Source organism: Canis aureus, chromosome 28, assembly GCF_053574225.1.
Source record: "Canis aureus isolate CA01 chromosome 28, VMU_Caureus_v.1.0, whole genome shotgun sequence".
Taxonomy (NCBI): Eukaryota; Metazoa; Chordata; class Mammalia; order Carnivora; family Canidae; genus Canis; species Canis aureus.
In genome coordinates this window covers 15798220-15819121 of record NC_135638.1, presented here as the reverse complement: position 1 = coordinate 15819121, position 20902 = coordinate 15798220, and the positions used below count along the sequence as shown (strand labels likewise).

Sequence of the window (20902 nt, the reverse complement as noted above, 5' to 3'; positions counted from 1 at the left end):
AAGAAAAACTTACCATTTTATGATAAAATTTGTTGTAGCTGATTCTTGATCTCATAAGCATGTATTAACTTCCTAAATTTGGGACTGAATCCTGCCATTAGAAAATATTCCTTGAAAGACAGCATTGAAAATCTTCTATCTTTTAATCTTTAATATAAAAACTGTATGTTGTTTAAAAATCAATAAAAATGCTGGTATTGACTACAAAATTATTTTCCTAGTAGTGGAAATGAGGAAAATGCAACTTCTATTTTGTTATATTTCTACAAAAAGAGAAAGTTCTTTTCCACAGACTCTCATCAATGTAATGTGAAGAGAAACATTTGTAGTTGTCTCATGGTTTAGTGGTGACAAACTTGCACTTTTTTATCTGCCTGTATTGTGGAAAATGGGGCACATTTTACCATGCTGTGGTAGTAAAAGAAAAAAGAAAAACTATCCTCACTAATACTATGCTTTAACTAGCTCAGTTAATGGGCTTCAGGCACTCCAAACAGTAGCAATTTAAAAATAACTTTAAATTTTACACATTTCTTCCAGTAGGATGAAAAGACAAGACATGTTAACATTGGTTTTATTATTTGGGCAAATACAGAGTTAGATTATTCCCTGCCAAAGCAGAAATCAACCCCTTACAGAGAATAAATGCTAAATAAAACAGTAAGCATATTTTATTAAGTATATTTGTTTCTTTCCTGAGCACTTTGGCTGCACAAGCTCTACACACAGTTTCCAGAGTGACCATCAGTGTTTTAAAAGAATGCCAAGGCAGTACTGTGTCCAATTAGTGGGGCACAGAGACCAGTCAGATGCTGATGCATTTCACAAAGGAGGTGGTGGTGAGAGGCAAATGCAATTAGGGGATATTATCTCTGTCCTGTGTGCTTTACAAAACAGTATCTTCTCCTGACTCCTCTATCTATTCCTTGACTAACATTGCTTAATATTTGTAAGCTTTATAAGTTTTAATAAGAAAAAACTGAAAATGCCCAGGAAAAAGGTAAAACCACTTCAACATAGAAAGGTCTCCCTGTTCCAGGCAGAGGACCTAAAGTTTTGTTTTGTTTTTAATTTATTCATTTATGATAGTCACAGAGAGAGAGAAAGAGAGAGAGAAAGAGGCTGAGACACAGGCAGAGGGAGAAGCAGGCTCCATGCACTGGGAGCCCGACGTGGGATTTGATCCCGGGTCTCCAGGATCACGCCCTGGGCCAAAGGCAGGCGCCAAACCGCTGCACCACCCAGGGATCCCAGGACCTAGATTTTTACCAGGGAATATCCAACTCCTGAAATAACTGCATGAACATAAATGCTTCCAAAATTTGCCCAAGTTCTCACTTAACAAGCTATAAGTAATTTTTATAATTATTCCTTAAGATTATAACAGATAAAAAGTTTCAGTTATACACTAAAAATATTTAACACTTGTTTACCTTTCTTATTTATAGCCTTCCTTGTCCCAGGTAACAGCCAACAGTAGCAGTAATAGATATCCAGACCTTAAGAGCCAGAACTGCAATGGTTCATTGAGTATAGAAAGAAAGTAAGAACCATAATGGTTGTTATATATTCATAAAGTGAATCATAATCCAAGGAAAAGTTTTTCCCAAAAATAAGCTGGAAGCAAATAGTTGCTCCTATTAATAACCTCAGGAAACAACTTTGAAGTTATCAGCAGCTATTAAGCTATAGCTATTAGTTTATTTAGGTTAAATTATTTTAGAGTAACTTATATTAGAATTTAATACAACTGTTCACAAACTAGAAACAGGTGAGGTTTTTTTTTTTTTTAGATGTTATTTATTCATGAGAGAGACAGAAAGAAAGGCAGAGACACAGGCAAAAGGAGAAGCAGGCCACCCATGGAGAGCCTGATGTCCGGAACTCAATCCCAGGACCCCAGGATCACGACCTGAGCCAAAGGCAGATGCTCAACCACTGAGCCACTGAGGTATCCCAACTGTAAACAGTTTTGTAGAGTAATGTGCATCATCTTTCCTTAAATAAAAAGCTTTTCTAGGCCCAATATCACTGTTTTTATATTGCATAAATAGTGAATTACTGTGGAATATCTGGTAAACCTGATAGGAAACCCCAGATGTCACCAATTTGCTGTGTAAAATTTAATATGGCCAACACTGTTGACCTTTATCAGGAGCAATATTGATGGACTGATCCATGGGGTGTGACCCTCAGGTTCACCAAGGATAATGTGCAGATCAAAGAGCAAACATGGACCTCTATACACAAATTCCACTACAAAAAATGCCTAAGTCAACTTTTGTTATTGAATTTAATAACCCTTTAGGAAACAGTGGGAATCGTATCTTAAGTTTTAGAGGAGGAAAGATATTATTTAAACTATAATGAAATGTGATTCTTAATACCTGTTAATTGTACTGGGCATATAAGATTTCCCTTGGGGAGAAATTTGACAGATTTTACATAGGGAATTGCTTTCTGTGGCATTTTTGTGGTTCACTAGATAAAAGTGATATCAATGTTTCTTTGAAAAAATAAAGGAACAAATTTATAGAGAGTAAGTCATAATTTATTCTAAAAATGAGCCAAGTCAAAAGAACATAAGAATTGAAGAGAAAGAAGAAGAGTGAGGGACTTTCCTGACACAATTGTGACCTTTCTTCTGGTGTCAGAAAATGATATAACTACTTTTATCCCAATGGATTTTACAAACACACCAGAATCTTCAGGTTTTCGTAAGCTTTGATTATTGCTTCTTACCCCCACCCATACCAACTCTCACACGTTCACATATTTTTTATTATCTGCCTTCAGATGGATTTCTTTATATAATTATTGCAGTAGGTTGTTAGACTATTGACCCCAATGCATCATGTCTCACTATTTTCTCATCCTATGTAGTTCCCTCTCACACTGACCTGGGCTTGGTCATGTGACTTGCTTTTGCCCTGTAGCATATCAAGAGCTAGAATGCCTGTGCCTTAAGCTTGTTCTCATGGAAACGTGCCATGTGTAGAAGCCTAGCCAACCTAATGGAGATACCTGGCCAGGCTAAAAGCCAGCACCAATGACCAGACATGTGAAAATAATTAGCCCCAGTCAAATAACCAAATGATGACAACCTCATGAGTGACCTCAAGTGAGAGCAACATGGATGGAAAGCATCCATCCAATGGATCCCAGCCCAAATTGCTGATTCAGAAATTGTGAGAAGACAAAATGCTTACTGTTTTTTTTAACCACCAAGTTTAGGATTGGTTCATTGCATAGCAATAGCTACAACTATTTTCACTGTTAGATTATCATCCTATTTTATACTATATTTCCCCTCAAATGTTCCCAAATGCTATAAAATAGATAACAACTGATAGAGCCTTAACATGTTTCCTCTCTCCTCTCTCTCTCTCTCTAAACACACACACATTTATACAGTTGACTCCTGAACAATGTGGGAGTTAGGAGTGTCAACCCTCCGTACAGCTGAAAATCCATTTATAAATTTGGAATCCAAAAAACTTAACCAATAATAATGTTGAAAAAATGTCTCACCATTAAGTCAATTGACATATAATTTGTATGTGACTACATATATATAATATACTGTATTCTTATAATAAAGTAAGCTAGAGAAAAGAAAATGTGAAAAAATATAAGAGAAGGGATGTCTGAGTGGCATAGTTGGTTAAGTATCCAACTCTTGGTTTTGCCTCAGGTCGAGATCTCAGGATCCTGGGATCCAGCCCCACATCAGACTCTGTGATCAGCATGGAGTCTGCTTGGGATTCTCTCTCCCTTCTCCTTCTGCCCTTCCTCCCTTCTCTAATATAAATGAACAAATCTTAAGAAAATGTTTTTTAAAAAATCAGAAGAGAAAATATATTTATAGTACTGTGCCATATTGAAAAAAAACAAGGTGTAAGTGGACCTGTGCAGTTCAAACCCATGTTGTTCAAAGACCAACTAAGACTGTGTGTATACACACTTCCAAAATAATTTTAATAAAATCAACTTCTACTTTATCACAAAATTATTTTTTTCAGTTACCTAAAGAAGTAGTGCAGAATTGTACTAAGCTCATAAATTTGAAGGTCCTGAAAATGTTTTACTACTTGCATTCAAGTCTTAGTGTGCTTTATGTGGGCACTCATCTTTGCAATATGATTCCAGGAAATTTGATATTTCATTTTAAAATTTTGGCCTAAAGAGTCCTAGGATATTTTACCCAAGAAAAATAATACATTAATCCACTTTTGGCCAGGAAGCTCATGGTTTCCTTTATTCTCTAAATTCTCTATCAGTGAAGAAGACAATGTAGAGTATAAGTCTGCCATGATTGGAAGTCTGGCAGTACAGAAAAAGCCTCCAAACTTAAGCATTATCCAATTATCTCAGTGTACTACAGTGGGGAGCTATGTAGAACTTGAAGCCTAGAAAAGGAGAAAGATACAATATAGTTATGATTAGGGTAGTGACTCCTTAATTTCGTTTTAAATATGAATGGCAGAGGATTCTGGGGAAATGATAGTAGCTTCAGAGAGATTTTTAGATCTGAATAGCCTATCCCTTCCCTAAAGACACATGCTAAAAAAGAAAAAGCATCTAGTATAGCAAGACCACAAACTCACAGACAGCATCTATGATAAATGCACACATGAACTGCAACAGACAACCAGGTAGGTACAAATCAACAAGAGCAAAAAGACCTACATATGGTATCTAAAAGTATGTGGAAAGAAAATGAAGGGGAACAATTTTATCTTTCAGGAGAGCCAGAGATTCCTATGAGGGGCATCACAAACTCACAGAGAAAACAAGCAGAAACCAGGAGTGGACATTGCAGGCTTCAATTTGCAAATGAGTGCAAGAACTTTGAGATATTCTGAGGATGCCAGAGTATTCTGGGGCTTATGAATACTTGATACTTATCAAACCAAAGCACCCTTCTAGAACAAATCCCCAGGTTCAACAGGGTGAAAAGAAGAGAACCTGAGAAATGAAAATTAGAGGACTGAGGAGGAAAATTTTAGAATTTTTAAGGTCATTTTTTAAAATCATGTCATGAAGATGGGGAGAACAGGAGTTGTGAAGCTAGAAAATATGTCCTGACCTATGTTTCTCTCCTAAAATGGAAATGTATTTCATTTAAAAATGAAGAAGAGAAATCTATTCCAGTCAAATCCCACAAAAAGTAGGGGGTGGGGAAGGAAAATAAGGATAAGAAAACCCTAGCAGACCCTGAAAGCACAGAAAGATACACTCACAAAACAAATAAAATTGGTTGCCTAATGCTTTTTAGAAAGTAAAAAGAACTTAAAAAGTGATAGAAACTGGCTTTTTAAAAACATAAAAAGACAATTACAAAAACTCAGAAATGAAGTGATTGGAGAATAGGGAGATTTGAAAAAGTGAAAGAACTCAACAAATAATTTGTTTGAAAAAAAAATCATTTCTTGGGTGAAGATTAAACTAGAAGGAACACAAGTTTGAATAAACACAACAGATAATGTCTCCTTGGAGAAATGGGTGATTTCAGATCCAGCACAGGAAATAAACAAGATGTTCCTGTTACATCTTGGGAAGACTATCAAAGACTACTGTGGACGTGTCAAAAGGACTCAGGAGCCAACCTGAATATGGTCCATAGACTTAACAGGGCATAATCTGTGCACTGATAATCAGAAAACATTAATGAAAACAATAACGAGGAAATAAAATATCTAATTGGTCATCTTCAGATCTGGAGTCTTTTTTTGTTTCTTTTCTTTTTTGGTAAAATTGGTAAACAAAATAAATGAAACATTTGTCCTGCCTTTTCTAATTAAACTGTGACCCAGGACAACCAAAGAGTTGAAATGAATATTCCAGGTAGTAAGTGAAGAATAACAATATAATTAGTAGAATATCACCACTTGGCACCCATAATAAATTAATGAGTCTACGCATTTATAAATGATGGTCACAATATCACAATAAGACAAATAGATACTTTATAACTCATTTTAGAATTAATCAACATCACCTATGAAGTAGACTTGCCAAAAAGTCAAATCTGAATTTTTTCAATCCTCTAGAACCATCAATTGACAGTAAATACATGGGTCAAAGGAACATGATAAAAGTATAAGCATGAAGGGAAGGGTATGCAACTGGCATAATGCAGACAGACAGCACTGAGCCACCCGGGCTGCCCTCTGGCCAAGAATTCTAATCATAATTCTGCGCTACCGGTCCAAGGCCAGAACTCTGGCACCAGGTTGCTCTGAGGTCTTTGGTGATAAAATCTACAAGAATAATAAAAAGGGCTCTTCAGTCTTATCCAAAAGACAACAAAGCCAGATAACCAGCCAGAGTAAAGGCTGTTCCCAGGTCTGGGACAGGTGAAATAGTATCGATAATATGACCAAAAAAAAAAAAAAATTATATTCTTCCAAAAACCAGTTGTAAATATTGTGTATATTTGCAGCAAAATTTCTTTTCTGGGGCAACCCGGGTGGCTCAGCAGTTTAGCGCCTGCCTTTGGCCTAGGGCGTGATCCTGGAGACCCAGAATCGAGTCCCATGTCGGGCTCCTTGCTTCTCCCTCTGCCTGTGTCTCTGCGCCTCTGTGTGTGTGTGTGTGTGTATGTGTGTGTGTGTGTGTGTGTGTCTCATGAATAAATGAATAAAATCTTTTAAAAAAATAAATTTATTTTCTGTATTTTCAATATTAAATTAAATCAACTACTTAGGTAGCATTTGAATCATTATATACTGAAAACCTAGAAATAATAATTTAGACTGAAATGATACTAAATCTGTTTTGGCCATTGTAGTATATTCTCCAGTCTTATTTGTTCTGTCTTTATTGCCATGAAAAGGTATAAGGAGACCTGCAAATCATTAATGCCAGGATTTGAAATGGTTTATTTTACCTCACTTCCTCCATACTCAACTCATTTGCAGGAACCTCTGCTGTCAGACTCATTTATTTATTTAATATCTCATATTATTGCATATACCACATCTTTCCAAATAAACCACAGGCTCCTTTAAGGGCAGCTACCAGTATTATAAACACTGAATTTACTTTTGGTTTCTCCATCCTCAACACCAGTACTTTCAAAAATCTGTATTAGTTAGTAGGTGTTTGAGCATAAAAAAATGATAGAAACAATGCACATCGGAAGCTCTCACCCCGTGCAGTTTTCCAAAGTGGAGACGTCTCTTGGCCCAGCCAAGTGGAAGAGCCCCGTGGGGGCAGGAGTCCCCAGGCCTTGAGGCTAAAAGGGGTGGTGGCAGGGGACCTAAAGCTGCCAGCTCCGAGTATGACTCCTGTTGTCTGTTTTGTCTATTGCAATAAAGCAGAGTTTCACACACACACACACACACACACACACACACACACACAATTACAGAAACAGCTCAATTCTAACTAAATACTACTACTACTACTACTACTACTACTACTACTACTACTACTACTAAAATACATTAAATAAAGTGTAAGTAGGAGAATGAAGATAGGACTGGAAGTCCCAGACTACAAAGCTTTGTTCCCTAGCTACAAAGTGAATTATCCCATTGGCCAACGTATTGATTGTAAACAGGTACTTGTGAACTGGTCACCATTTAAATTCATAACTAAGTGAAGGGTCATAATGACTTTTAATATCAAAAAAAGAATTTTTTTTAAAAAAAGAATATTTTTATATCTTAACATTTTAGCTCAACTTACTTGTAGTTTTAATGGAAATACATAAGCTACAAAGTATTCATTCCTAAATAATCCATTCCCTATTTTTTTCTTATAAAAAAAAATCAGTGAGACCTATTATAATTTGTCAAGAATTCACCAGTCTCGGGCAGCCTGGTGGCTCAGCGGTTTAGCGCTGCCTTCAGCCCTTGGCGTGGTCCTGGAGACCCTGGATCAAGTCCCGCGTCGGGCTCCCTGCATGGAGCCTGCTTCTCCCTCTGCCTGTGTCTCTGCCTCTCTCTCTTCTCGTTGTGTCTCTCATGAATAAATAAATAAAACCTTTAAAAAAATAAAAACTATAAAAAAAAAGAATTCACCAGTCTTTCCTTTTATTTCCCACAGTTTGGTGTCATTACAAAATCAAGACATTTTTGCAAAATTTAACAATTTCAAAATCCCTCAATAATGTTACTTCACTACAACAAAATAAGATCAAAATTAGAAAACCACTGACTAATGTTGAGAAGTGATCTCTCGTGATTCACTAAAGGTGGACTAGCATTGAGACTATACCAGAACTGGGATTTGAATTCCAAAGTGGACCGTAAACCACAGTTTATCTTCTCTCTTTAAAACCATCAGAAATGAGGGATGCCTGGGTGGCTCAGCAGTTGAGTGTCTGCCTTTGGCTCTGAATGTGATCCGGGGGTCAGAGATCGAGTTCCATACCGGGGTCCCTGCATAGAGCCTGCTTCTCCCTCTGCCTATGTCTCTGCCTCTCTCTCTGTGTCTCTCATGAATAAATAAATAAAATCTTTAAAAAAAAAATCAGAAATGAACCTGCTGCCTGACCTTTGAATTTCTGCTGAGACAATAGTTAGATACTTTGTCTCTTTCAAGTTCCCTATCCCCCTCTCTGGTTTCAGGAATGGTGATTCCAGATAAATACAGTGGGTACCATGGTGTGGTTAAAAGGGCAACTTAGTCTACTGTTGCAGCCAAGTTAGTCACAGAATAAACAAGCTGTTTCACACAATTGTTAATTTCTTCAAGGGCTTTGTTTAGAGGGGTCTCAGCTTAAAGCAAGATGCCCTGTTAGCAGACTGAAATAACTCTATGGAAATCGAATTGCACATATATGAGGTGTCTCTGAAACCTTTGGTTCGATCTTAGATGCAGAATTTTACTATTTCTTCGGGCTTGGAAAAATATATTCAGGGAAAAAAGGAGGAAAGAAAATGTTATAATTCTCCATGCCTCCACACCCTTACTTTCCCCCTACTTGATCACAAAATAATATTCTGTAGGAAGGTATTTTTAATTAGTAGGTCAAATATTTAAAAGTGTTAAATGTCTATACTTGTGAAAATTTCTGAAATATAGTTACCTTTCCAGCACTTTCTAAGAAAGCAAATGTACAGCTTTATTTTTTAAGACTCAAGTTTTATGAACATTAATTACTTTACTATATTGAAACCCAAGCTTGTTTTTAGGAGTCCTTTGAGACATTCCAAGCTATTTATTCCCATACTAAAAGGCACTTCTTTCTCTTGTACTTTCTGCTTGTATGTTTCATGCTACAGTTAGTTATATCCTACTGAGGCTGCTTCATTCCATGTTTGATTTGAGGTTCTAAAGGTGAGATTGTATATATTCAGCCTTTTAAAGAATAACAAGAATGGGTTTTATGGTGACCATTTGCCTTCAGATGCCTCCTTTTCCATTTATTCTCATTTCATATCTATGATACGATATCTAAGAATTGATATATGAACTAGTTATTTGATTTATTTGACTCATTCAAACCAGCTACTCTCAAAATATGGCCTTTCTGCCTACAGGGTGTAGCCTAATTGACAGCCAGAATCTATTGCTACCACTGGGGATTTTTTCCCATTGTAAATAGCACCTAGATTTTGTCTGTTGTTACCTTAGTCATTTGTAGGAACTGCTGAGTTTCCATAATTATACTGTTCCTTAATGGATGAATGAATCAAGAAGACGTGATATATATGTATATATTATTATGAACATTATTCAGTCATTTAAAGAAAAAGGAAATCCTGCCACTTTTGGAAACATTAAGGACATTATGCTGAGTGAAATAAGTCAGAGAAAGACCAATACTGTATGACCTCACTTAGATGTGGAATTCCATATAAGCCGAACTCAGAGAATAGAATAGTGGTTGCCAGTGGCTAGGGGTGGAGGAGATGAGATTTTCGTCAAAAACTATAAATGTCTACTTATAAGAAGAATGAATTCTGGAGACGTAATGTACACCATGGTGACTTTAGTTAACAATATTGTATAGTTGAAAGTTACTAACTCTTAAATGTTCCCATCACACACACAAAGTAATTAGGTGAGGTACTAGATTTGTTAACTCACCTTATTGTAGTAATCATTTTGCAACACATGCATATATCAAATCATCACATTGCACATTTTAAATTTACACAGTATTATATGTCAATTACATTTCTATAAAGCAGGGGAGCAAAGGAGTCACCTGGAGCTGGAAGAGGCTGGTGGAGGAAAGCCACTGCCCTGAGCAATAACAATGTGGGCAGGGAACTACAGGTCTGTGCCAGCATTGCTAGGCAGGCTCTGTTCCCATTTGCAGGGAGAAGGTGGGAGCAGCACAGCTGTGATCCTTGTTGTTCATTCTCGGTAGCCTCAGGCAGCTTTTCAAAGTAGGATTGCTGAAAACCAATAAATGAAATTATAAGAAAGAGCAGCATAAATGCCTTTCCTCTACTTATGATCTTCTTGGCAACTTTTTCCATCTAAATGCTGCTCTCCGCAGTCTCGAATCAGGAAAATTAATATAGAACAGAAGTTTCCAAACTTTTAATCATAAATCCTTCTACCAAAAGAAAAGTTGAAATTTTATGACCACTAGTAAATAAAACATCTTTGAGATTTGTAATATTTATCAAGAGAACATCAAACAGTTACCAACTATGTGCCCAGGAAAAATAAAAACAAGACACACATAAAAACGAAACATAGATTTTGTTCCAGTATTATTCTTCCCTTTGACTTCACTGTAAGAGTTTTTGGTGTCTGTGTAAGAGAATAAACAGACGATGACAGAACGCAGAATCTCTCTTTCCACATTTTGTGACTACAAGGTTCGAACTAGAATTGCTCAATAACTCTGTACTCTGATTTAAGGGAATATAAATGACCTACTTATCCTTAAGTACCTGTTATGTGGAAGCCAGAGGTGCCCTGCAAATGGCTTAAGATACAATATATTTACCTACACTGTAAAAGTCGTTTCTGTTTAACAAATGAGTACAGATTTTCACCAAAGTACCTATCCCCCTACATAGCTCAGAGGAAAACTCTGAGGGAAAGAGAAACTATATGGGAAAAATTTCAAGGTTCTATTGCCTGGACATGGGATATTGATGGGCTTGTAAAATTTACAGAAGTAGGTAGGTAGGGAGACCCTGGGCATTTAGTAAATATATCAGCAAAGGATGGTGGAAAATAAGACTTTCCCTGACCAGGGGATAAATTAGGTAGGTGAAGTTTGTCTTTTTATGTTCTTTTCCTTCTCATATACCAGTGTTCTTTCCTGTCCAAGGAGACCTATACATGTACGTAGCACACACACATGCATGTACACATACATACATAGAATCCCCAGTCTGTTCGGTTGAGATTCAGCTATACTCACTAAGAAGGCTGTATAATACCCTATATTTTACAGACTTCAAATATACTTACATTTTAATAGTAAACACTGCCTTAAAACCTTTTCTGACAAGGGAGGCTATTTCTAATACTGGAGGTTGACAGTTGACAGAGAAAATTTAGGGAGCACAGAGACATGTCTGACCCCCTCCCCACTCAGCATCTTCTACACCCTTGGAGAAAATTCATATTGCAGGCTACAATCCTTCCTGCTAAGTCAAAATCAAGCTTTACTAACAAACACAATTTTATACAAGTTCCTTAACATATATTAGGCACTCAACATATATTTTATTTATTGAAGGAGATGTGCTCGCTTCGGCAGCACATACATATTTGTTGAAGGGGGAAGATATGAAGGAGGGAATCATCTGAAACTACAGGGTACAACATTTAAGTCAATATAGATATAAATATTTAAATTAAGGTAAATTTAAATTATAATTCAAAATTATTTGCAGATTTTATTTTTAAAAGAATCTCCTGGAAAGGCCAACTCTTAATTTAACTCTATATTTTCAGGAAAGACATTTGGTCTAAATGAAGAGACTCTAATTATTGTTCTGTAATTCCAAAGCAAACAAGGATTCATTATTTTTTTTCATGAAATATCATTATTTGACAAGAAGAGAATATTTCATATTTTAAGCCAATGATCAAATTATTGACCTCCTTAATCACTTTCAACAGTTTTGAATGTTTTCCATTATCTACTCTTTAGCTTGTACCTGAGGAATTGAATTAACTATTTAGTTTCTTGAAAATAAGGGCACCAGATCTCTAAATAGGCAGTTTGCAAAGCCCACCACCAGAGGGCAATAAAGAAGCTGAATCTTGAAGCTGTAGAGTGAAATAGTGGGAATTTAAATAAAAGCAACATTTCACAGTCTGCTTTTCTGACCAATGTAATATATATAATACCTTAATGGACTATATGTACATGTATTCTGAAAAATCAGTAGCACACTTCACTGGTCAATTTCTATGAGAAGGGGAATGTAATTTGAGTATAAAAAAACAGTGTACTTACATTTTAAAATTCTACCCCTACAGAATCTACTCACTGCTGAAAAAAATTGTAGGAATAATAGCTTTCTGTGACTCAATGGCCAGTCTACCATTATCAGGAGTAAATTTATTTTCCTGTGATGCTTAAATGCACAGAAAGAATGCATTCGAGGAAAATGGATAAACTCGGAGTGACATAACAAAAATAAATAATACTTCAGAATGGAAAATGTATAAGATCTAGAAGAAACAGTTTTCTCTGTACTAGTGTGGCTATATGCATAGTTTCTAAGAAACATACAAATCACTTCTAGGAAATATTTTTAGCTAGGAGAGGATTAACATCAACGAAGGAGAAAAGACAGCTGGCTTTTAAAACATTTTCATTTATTTATCTGCTTAGCTATTTGTATGTTTGTTTGTAAAAGTTTGGAATATGAAGAAAAATTGAATTTAAGACCAGTATCCCAAAGAACAAAGGAATTGAGGACTATGCTGGAGCCCAGTCAACGTTTGACTATTTTGTAAGAGTCAAACTGAATAGTCAATACTGTGAAATACAGCCAAATCATTTGAACTATAAGCATTCTCTCTAAAAATGATCCTAAGACATCAACCTTAATTTATATGGTAAGAAAGTAGCACAAAATATATTGTGCTACTTGTTATGCTTTCTTTAGAGAAAGAATACAGATTCTGGATCAAATAAAATATGTCAGTAAGCCTCATGGATGTAAAATATCCTGATTTCTATCATTTAGAACATGCCTCTAGAAGAGGAAAACTGGATGACAATTTTCCCAGATTTCACATTTTATGCATACTTGTTAGATAAGACGCATCTCTAGTAGTAAAATATATTGTTACAGATTATTTCTTGGATGTTCTTTAACATAATCTCAAGGAGTTCCTCTTTTCTTCACCAATATGTATGGGGAAATGGAGGTGTGTATGAGTTGAAGGAACTATAAATAAAAAATAATGATCAATACTTTGTAAAAATAGAAACTTCTATTTAAATATCAAACAATACTTAATATGAGTTCTTAAAGCCTGGAATAACACATATTTTGAAGTTTGTAAATTGGTCATAATTCGTATGATTAACTCATATGATTTTTCTCTGTCAAAATTTGAGTGGTATAACTTTACATGAATATACTTTCAACTATGAATTACAGTTCTGTGGAGATGATAACTGTATTTAGTAGAAGTTCAATAGAATTTAATTGGATATATCACCGACTAAAAGAATATATATAAGAAGAACAAGACAGCTTTAAATTACACTAAATTATAACAATTTTCACATTTAAAAGTACACTCAATATGAAATTTTTGAAATTCATAAAACCTATGATTTGAAATTATTGATGTATTTTTGAGGACTTATATATTATTAATGATAAATATAAAAATCTTCAAAGAAATTTTAGGATTCCAGATTATTTTTTTAGTAATTATAGGAAAATAGTGTTGTCATCACAGATGTGCCTTTATAGGGCTAATAAGTCATGATAACTTTATTGCTTAAGTTTCAGCTAGATCTTCTATAGAGGAAACTTTCAGTATTTTCCTACCTATTTTTGCTTTTTTTTTCCTTTATATGTTTAACCTTAAGTAACAGAAACTCCTGGAAGGGAAATATTTTGCGGAAGCTCAGTAAAGAAAGTAAGACCGGGATCCCTGGGTGGCGCAGCGGTTTGGTGCCTGCCTTTGGCCCAGGGCGCGATCCTGGGGACCTGGGATCGAATCCCACATCGGGCTCCCGGTGCATGGAGCCTGCTTCTCCTTCTGCCTGTGTCTCTGCCTCTCTGTCTCTCTCTGTGTGACTATCATGAATAAATAAATAAAATCTTTTAAAAAAAAAAGAAAGTAAGACCAAGTGAGGGAACAATGAATCACAATGACACACAGAAATATGGAGACTGAGGACCAGAAAGGAGAGTGGTTATTTTGGTCTGATATAAAGCCTAATTTTTTAGACTCCAAAGTGTAATTCTAAAAGATTCATTTTCCTGTCAAATGGGCATTTATTTACACTGAGTCTCATCAATTCTAAGTCAAAAATAAGTAAAATTTAATGTGCCTTCAATGTGCTTAGACCCTGTGAAAAGCGAAAGCCAGTATCAAGAAACCAAGAGTTCATATGCTGATAGTGAAGAAGAGATCCTAGAAATTTTCCCTGAACCTAAGAGGTATGAGAAACAGCCTCTGCCTCCTCCTTTGGTAGGATAGGGATAGCACTTCAGTAGAGTCTTGCTCATACAGTCACAACAAAAATCAGACTCTTGCAGCCCTCTCTTAATGGGTTATTAGGATATACATACACCTAAATACTCATCTGGGGACTAACCTCCCAATAAAAATGTGATCCATCAGTTCTTTTAAACTATATTCCTAAGATGAATCACACAAACACACACAATTTAAACATACTTTCTGACCACAAAGATACTTTTAGAAAAAAATAATTTCTTCTGCTATTTGAAATAACATACTTAACACTGCTAATCTTTTTTTTTAAGATTTATTTATTTATTTATTTATTTATTTATGCATGCATGCATGAGAGAAATAGAGAGAGGCAGAGACACAGGCAGAGGGAGAAGCAGGCTCCATGCAGGGATCCTGAGGTGGGACTCGATCCCAGGACTCCAGGGTCATGCCCTGGGCTGAAGGCAGTGCTAAACTGCTGAGCCACCCAGACTGCCCAACACTGCTAATCTTAATTCCATCTTCAATTTTTAAATATTCTCCATTCATATCTAATGAGATTTTCATTTAGCAAATTTTTTGTATATTTTTATACAAACTTCTACTTTGCTTAGGCTTGATGACTGCCACATTTATGATATACACAGACGCTTAGCTTTCTGTGTACCTATAATTAAAATATTCCCTGCCTCTCTAATAATATTGTAGAACTCCTCTCACTATGGTCAAACAGGAGGCAAAGTTTTTTGAAACATTTTTTTGCAAAAATTCACTCAATTATTTTACAATTAAGTAGTATGAAACATTTAAAAACATCTAAATTCTACATTCATACACAACTGATAGTTTGCCTAGTAAACAGTTTTAGATTGAAAAATTTTTTTTTCAGAATTTTGAAGGAATTAGTCATTTTCGTTTGATTTCAAGTAGTGCCACTGAGAAGTCCAATACCATTCAACACTCTCGATTTTTTTATTTTTCTTTTTTTTAATTTTTATTTATTTATGATAGTCACAGAGAGAGAGAGAGAGACAGGCAGAGGGAGAAGCAGGCTCCATGCAGGGAGCCCAACAAGGGACTCGATCCTCGGTCTCCAGGATCAGGCCCTGGGCTGAAAGCAGTGCTAAACCGTTGAGCCACCCGGGCTGCCCACTATTGATTCTTTTAATGATGACACTGTCTTTCCTTCTTCTTCTGGACAACAGTCCAGATTCTCTTAGGACATTCCATTTATCCCCAAAGTTCTGACATTCCACAATAATATCCAATGATATGACATTTTTGATTCTTTGCACTTAGTTCTCATTGTATTCTTCAGATCTGGAAATCCACTCATTGTATTTCTGCAACATTTTCTTCTACTATTTCTTTGATAATTTCTCACTAGCTTTTTCCTGTTTTTCCTTTCTGGAACTGACAGCAGTTGGAATGTTGTGCCACTGATATTGATGCTCTAATTTACTTTTCCCCCTATTTCTATCTTTCTTTTGTAGTTGTTCTGTTTTCTGGGAGATTTCCTCAGTTATATCTTCTAAGCCTCTTAATAATGTTTTATTTATCATGTCATGATGCTTTCAAAGATCTCTCTTTTGTTGCTTTGAAACACAGCATTAGACTCATATGGTTTGTTAAAGCTTTTCAGACAATACTAATTCGGTATTTAAAATTTCTTAACTTTTAATTATTCTTTGTCTATTTTTACTTTTTTTTCCCTTTGTTTGTATCTATTATATTAGATGCTTCTGCAAATGCATTTTAAACTTGATCATCCGGATGCCTGGGTGGCTCAGCGGTTAAGCAACTGCCTTCGGCTCAGGGCGTGATCCTGGAGTCCCGGGATCGAGTCCCACATCAGGCTCCCTGCATGGAGCCTGCTTCTCCCTCTGCCTATGTCTCTGCCTCTCTCTGTGTGTGTCTCTCATGAATAAAGAAAGAAATAAATAAAATCTTTTTTAAAAAATAAAAAATAAATTCAATCATCTATTCATTTTTAAGAATAAAGTATTAAAAGCTGACTGGAAAATCTGTGAACATAAAAGGACATTTCTGCTGCTTGTCAATAGCTGAGCTGCAGAGTCATGAACAGGTGAGGACAGGTTAAGCACATTTCATTGTGCTTAATCCATATCAGTGGGTCCTTTCTCCTTGGACATTGAATTTCCCCATAAAGGAATTGTCCATTTACCTGCATGAAGACCTCTCCATAGAAATTTCCATGCTTCTGCTGGAACAGCAAGAGAGTCACATGGTTGTTTGGGGATGGGAAATGTGGAAGTGGATATATCTACTTCTTAGACAAATTTTCAAATAATCTCCCAATTTTCAGGTTTACTATGTATGTCTGTTTTAAGGTACTTCCAATTCCTGAATCTTATCAATGTTTTAGAGGCAAATCAGCTAAATTCTTATTGTCTTCTTCCTTGAGTGATCTTTGCAAAGTAGAGAAAATCTGAATTTAAATCACATTAATTCATCCATCTCCCAAAATTTTATTATCTGTTATAATCTCCTCACTAATAATCCCTGCTCTTCTGAGCTTGTACCATTCATATTACTGTTATCTTCCCATAGTTATTAACCTATGGACTTATTCACTGATTCTAGGACACGTATACTTAGCAAAAGTGAAGATTGCTTTTTATCAGTATTCTCTTCCTTATCATAGGTCTATTGAAAGAATCCTGAAAAGCATCATGTTCCACGTGGAGTTTGAAAACATTAATGGATAAAATATTTCCAAAATAAATTTAAAAATTAAGATGGTAGATATAAATACCTTAGATTCCGATTATGACTCTAACTTACACTGGAACATTTTAATCACTCAGTGCCCTAAGTTTCCTTTTCTATAAACTGGGGATAACAATAGTATCTGAATCATGCGGTTACAGTGAGACTTAAATAAGTTTACATATGTAAAATACTCAGAAGAGTGGTACAGTTTCACGCAGCATTTCAGTGTGCGATTGCTCTTCCTGAACTTTCCCAGACTTAAAATTTCCCTCAATTTTTGTACTGTTATTTAGATCTTTTTGTCTAACTCCTCTACTTTTGAAGAGTATCTGGGATCAACCAAGTATTGTTATGTTGTGTAATTCATCTCAAAGTATTTCTAATCCTTATTATTTCTTTTTGTCCCATGAGATACTTAGGAGTATATCGTTTAAATTCCACATATTCGTGAGTTTCACAAATTTATTTCTGGTAAGGATTTCTAATTTCATTCCATTGTTGCCTGTGAGCATAATCTATATTGTTTACATTCTTCTAAATTTTTTGTAATCCATTTTATGGCCTAGCATATGGTCTATCCTGGATAATGTTTCACGTGGACTTGAAAGGAATGTAAGTTCTCATGCTCTTGGGTGGAATGTTCTATAGACATCTCTTAGTTCTGGTTGGTTAATATTGTTCAAGTTTTCTGTTTTCTTGTTCATTTTTTATCTAATTGTTCTGTTATTGAAAGAAGGTATTAAAGTATTCAAATATTATTTTAGAACTGTCTGTTTCTTCTTTCAGTTGTGCCCAATTTTGCTTCAGGTATTTTGAGGTTCTGTTGTTAGGTGCATATATGTTTATAATTATTATATGTTTTTGATGAAATGATCATTTTTTAAAAGATTTATTTATTTAATTTAGAGTGAGAAACAGAGAAAAAAGAGAGAGAGAGCTTGAGCAGGGGGAGGGGCAGAAGGAGAAGGAGAGAGAATCCTCAGACTCCCTACCAAGCACAGCAGAGCCTGACACAGGACTCCATCCCAGGACCCTGAGATCATGACCTGAGCCAAAATCAAGAGCCAGCCACTTAACTGACTGAGCCACTCTGGCATCCTTGGAATGACTGTTTTATTATTATATATTTTTTTAAAGATTTTATTTATTTATTCATGATAGTCACACAGAGAGAGAGAGGCAGAGACACAGGCAGAGGGAGAAGCAGGCTCCATGCAGGGAGCCCAACGTGGGATTCGATACCGGGTCTCCAGGATGGCGCCCTGGGCCAAAGGCAGGCGCTAAACCGCTGAGCCACCTAGTAATGTCTCTTTGTCTCTAGTAAAAATTTTGAACTTAAAATATATTTTTCAAGGCACCTATATGGTTCAGTCAGTTACACATCTGATTTCAGCTCAGGTCATGATCTTAGGGTCCTGGGATCAAGCTACATATCCTGCTCCAAACGTAGCAGGGTGTCATCTGCTTCTCCTTCTCCCTCTCCTTTTGCCCACCCCCCCACTTGCTCTTTCAGATAAATAAATAAATAAATAAATAAATAAATAAATAAATAAATAAATAAAATCTTTTAAAAATACTTTTTTTCCTGATACTTGCTTAGCAGTCCAGTTTGGTTTGGTTACTGGTTTTCTGGTATACCCGCTTCAATCACTTTGTATTTTACCTACATATAAGTGTGTCACCTTATAGAGAGCATATGTTTGGATCATTTTTTAAAATTCACCCTGCAATTTTCTACTCCAAATTTTTATTCTAGTCTCTGCTTGATTAATACTATAGAACTCTAGATTAGATCTAATTTTCCTTCAGAATATTGAGCATATGAGTCTACCAATCTACCTTCTGGCATTGCTGTTGAGAATTCTGAATCAATGCTGATTTTTACTAATACATATGTGTGTATTTTTATTTATCTGTCTTTTTGTGAGCAATTAGAACTATATATTTGTTCTTAAGTGTTGTTCTTAATTTCACAGTAATATGTGTAGCTTAATCCATTATGTTTGGTGCATAGTAGGTCCTTTCCATAAAGAAATTTATGTTCTTATCTTGGGAAATCCACTTGAATGATTCCTCCTTCTATCTTCCTCTGTTCCATCCTTCTGTAATTCATATTATTCAGATATTGCATCTCTCTAATGGGCTTTCCAATTTTCTCTCCTGCTTTCCATCTATTTGTCTTTGTTCTATTTCTTATAGACTTTACACATTTATCTTCCAGACCTTCTATTTCTTTATGTTTCTTCTCTAGTGTGTTCATAATGTTTTTATAAATAAGTTGAAGAGTTGAAATAGGAATAGTACTAGAAGTACTAGTATATATGACAAAGGTTTAGGAAGTATAATACACATTCATCTTTGTTTCTTTAGATTCCATGAATAATGCTTAGTACCCAACAGACTCTCAATGAATTGGTCATGAAATGAGTGAATGAATAAATGAATAATAAAGCCTAGATTCTTGTCCCAAAAATATATTTCCTTCCTACATCATCATCATCATGGTATGCCCTCTATTGGTCTCAGTTTCTAGCTAGCAGTTTAAGACTACATTTTCTCTCTGCCACTGACAACTCTAACATTAGCTGATTCTACTAATATAACTAATCTGGACTTTTTTGTTAAATGCACATTTTTTAATACCTGGGACTATCCTCTGATGATGAATATAATTATATAACACACACATACAAATTTTAGTTAACTGAAATTATAAATTATCTCTTATTTAGAACTTACTATACAGGTTAAGTAAAAGAATTGAACTCTCTTGTACTTGAAATCCACAAAAATCCACCTCAGTTTATTATGTTTTTGCTATATCTTAACTATTTAATTCTGGTAAATAAACCAAGACTGCAATTTGGTAAACTGAGTTCTTCCTTGAACAAATTTCAAAATTATTTCTTGCATTATGTATCATACAGAGATCCATCCACATTGATTCATTAAAATGTGAAATGGTTTCATACAATTCTAGTCATTGAGCAAGGGTCACATGAAGAATTTTCTTGTGACATGGAACAGTGCAAAAGGTTTGTATATCTTGATACTGATTAAAAGGAAGCTATCAAGCTTTATCACACAGGCAATTCATATTTTAAAAAATAGTTTCAAAGTAAGCCTTCCAAATTCTAAACATCTATATACCTTTAAATCAGCCAGGCAACAGCCAGATCTTTTAAAGCCTTTGACTATGTTTGCCAATCCACTAGCTTAAAAAGCATGCTTTTCATTCCTCTTTTTAAATAAAAGCAGCCTTGTCTGCACTGATTTCATCATCTCCATTGAAAATGTTTATCTGCCAAATGAAAAAGAAGAGTACAAATTAGAAACACTGATACATCTTCTGACATTATTCATTTAGAAGCTAGTTCTCAAGTTGTCATTACATTTACCACATAAAAATTAGAAATGATTTGTTTGGAGACCTACAGCTATTTCTAGGCCCGAGATGTTTGGACAACTGTAGATAAAGTTTCATTATCAGACTGAACTAAATATGCTATAATTATATATAAATCAGGACGATTTTTGTTCCATGAACTTAAGTTATTAATCTACTCAGGCCAAGCAGCAGGAT

The 20902-nt window shown here is 35.3% G+C and overlaps 1 long non-coding RNA gene across 4 annotated transcripts in view; it reads right to left on the bottom strand.

Moving 5' to 3' along the window:
* The window catches only part of LOC144300463 (uncharacterized), a 445593-nt gene that overhangs the window by 181897 nt on the left and 242794 nt on the right, over positions 1–20902 (bottom strand). For 3 of the 4 annotated variants that reach the window (XR_013367111.1, XR_013367112.1, XR_013367114.1), the window contains exons 5-7: positions 20470–20620; positions 10166–10358; positions 14–7992 (exon numbers count right to left, since the gene is read on the bottom strand). This is a non-coding gene — a long non-coding RNA (uncharacterized LOC144300463). The remainder of the gene's footprint in view (positions 1–13; positions 7993–10165; positions 10359–20469; positions 20621–20902) is intronic. The other variant, XR_013367113.1, reaches the window with a different exon arrangement.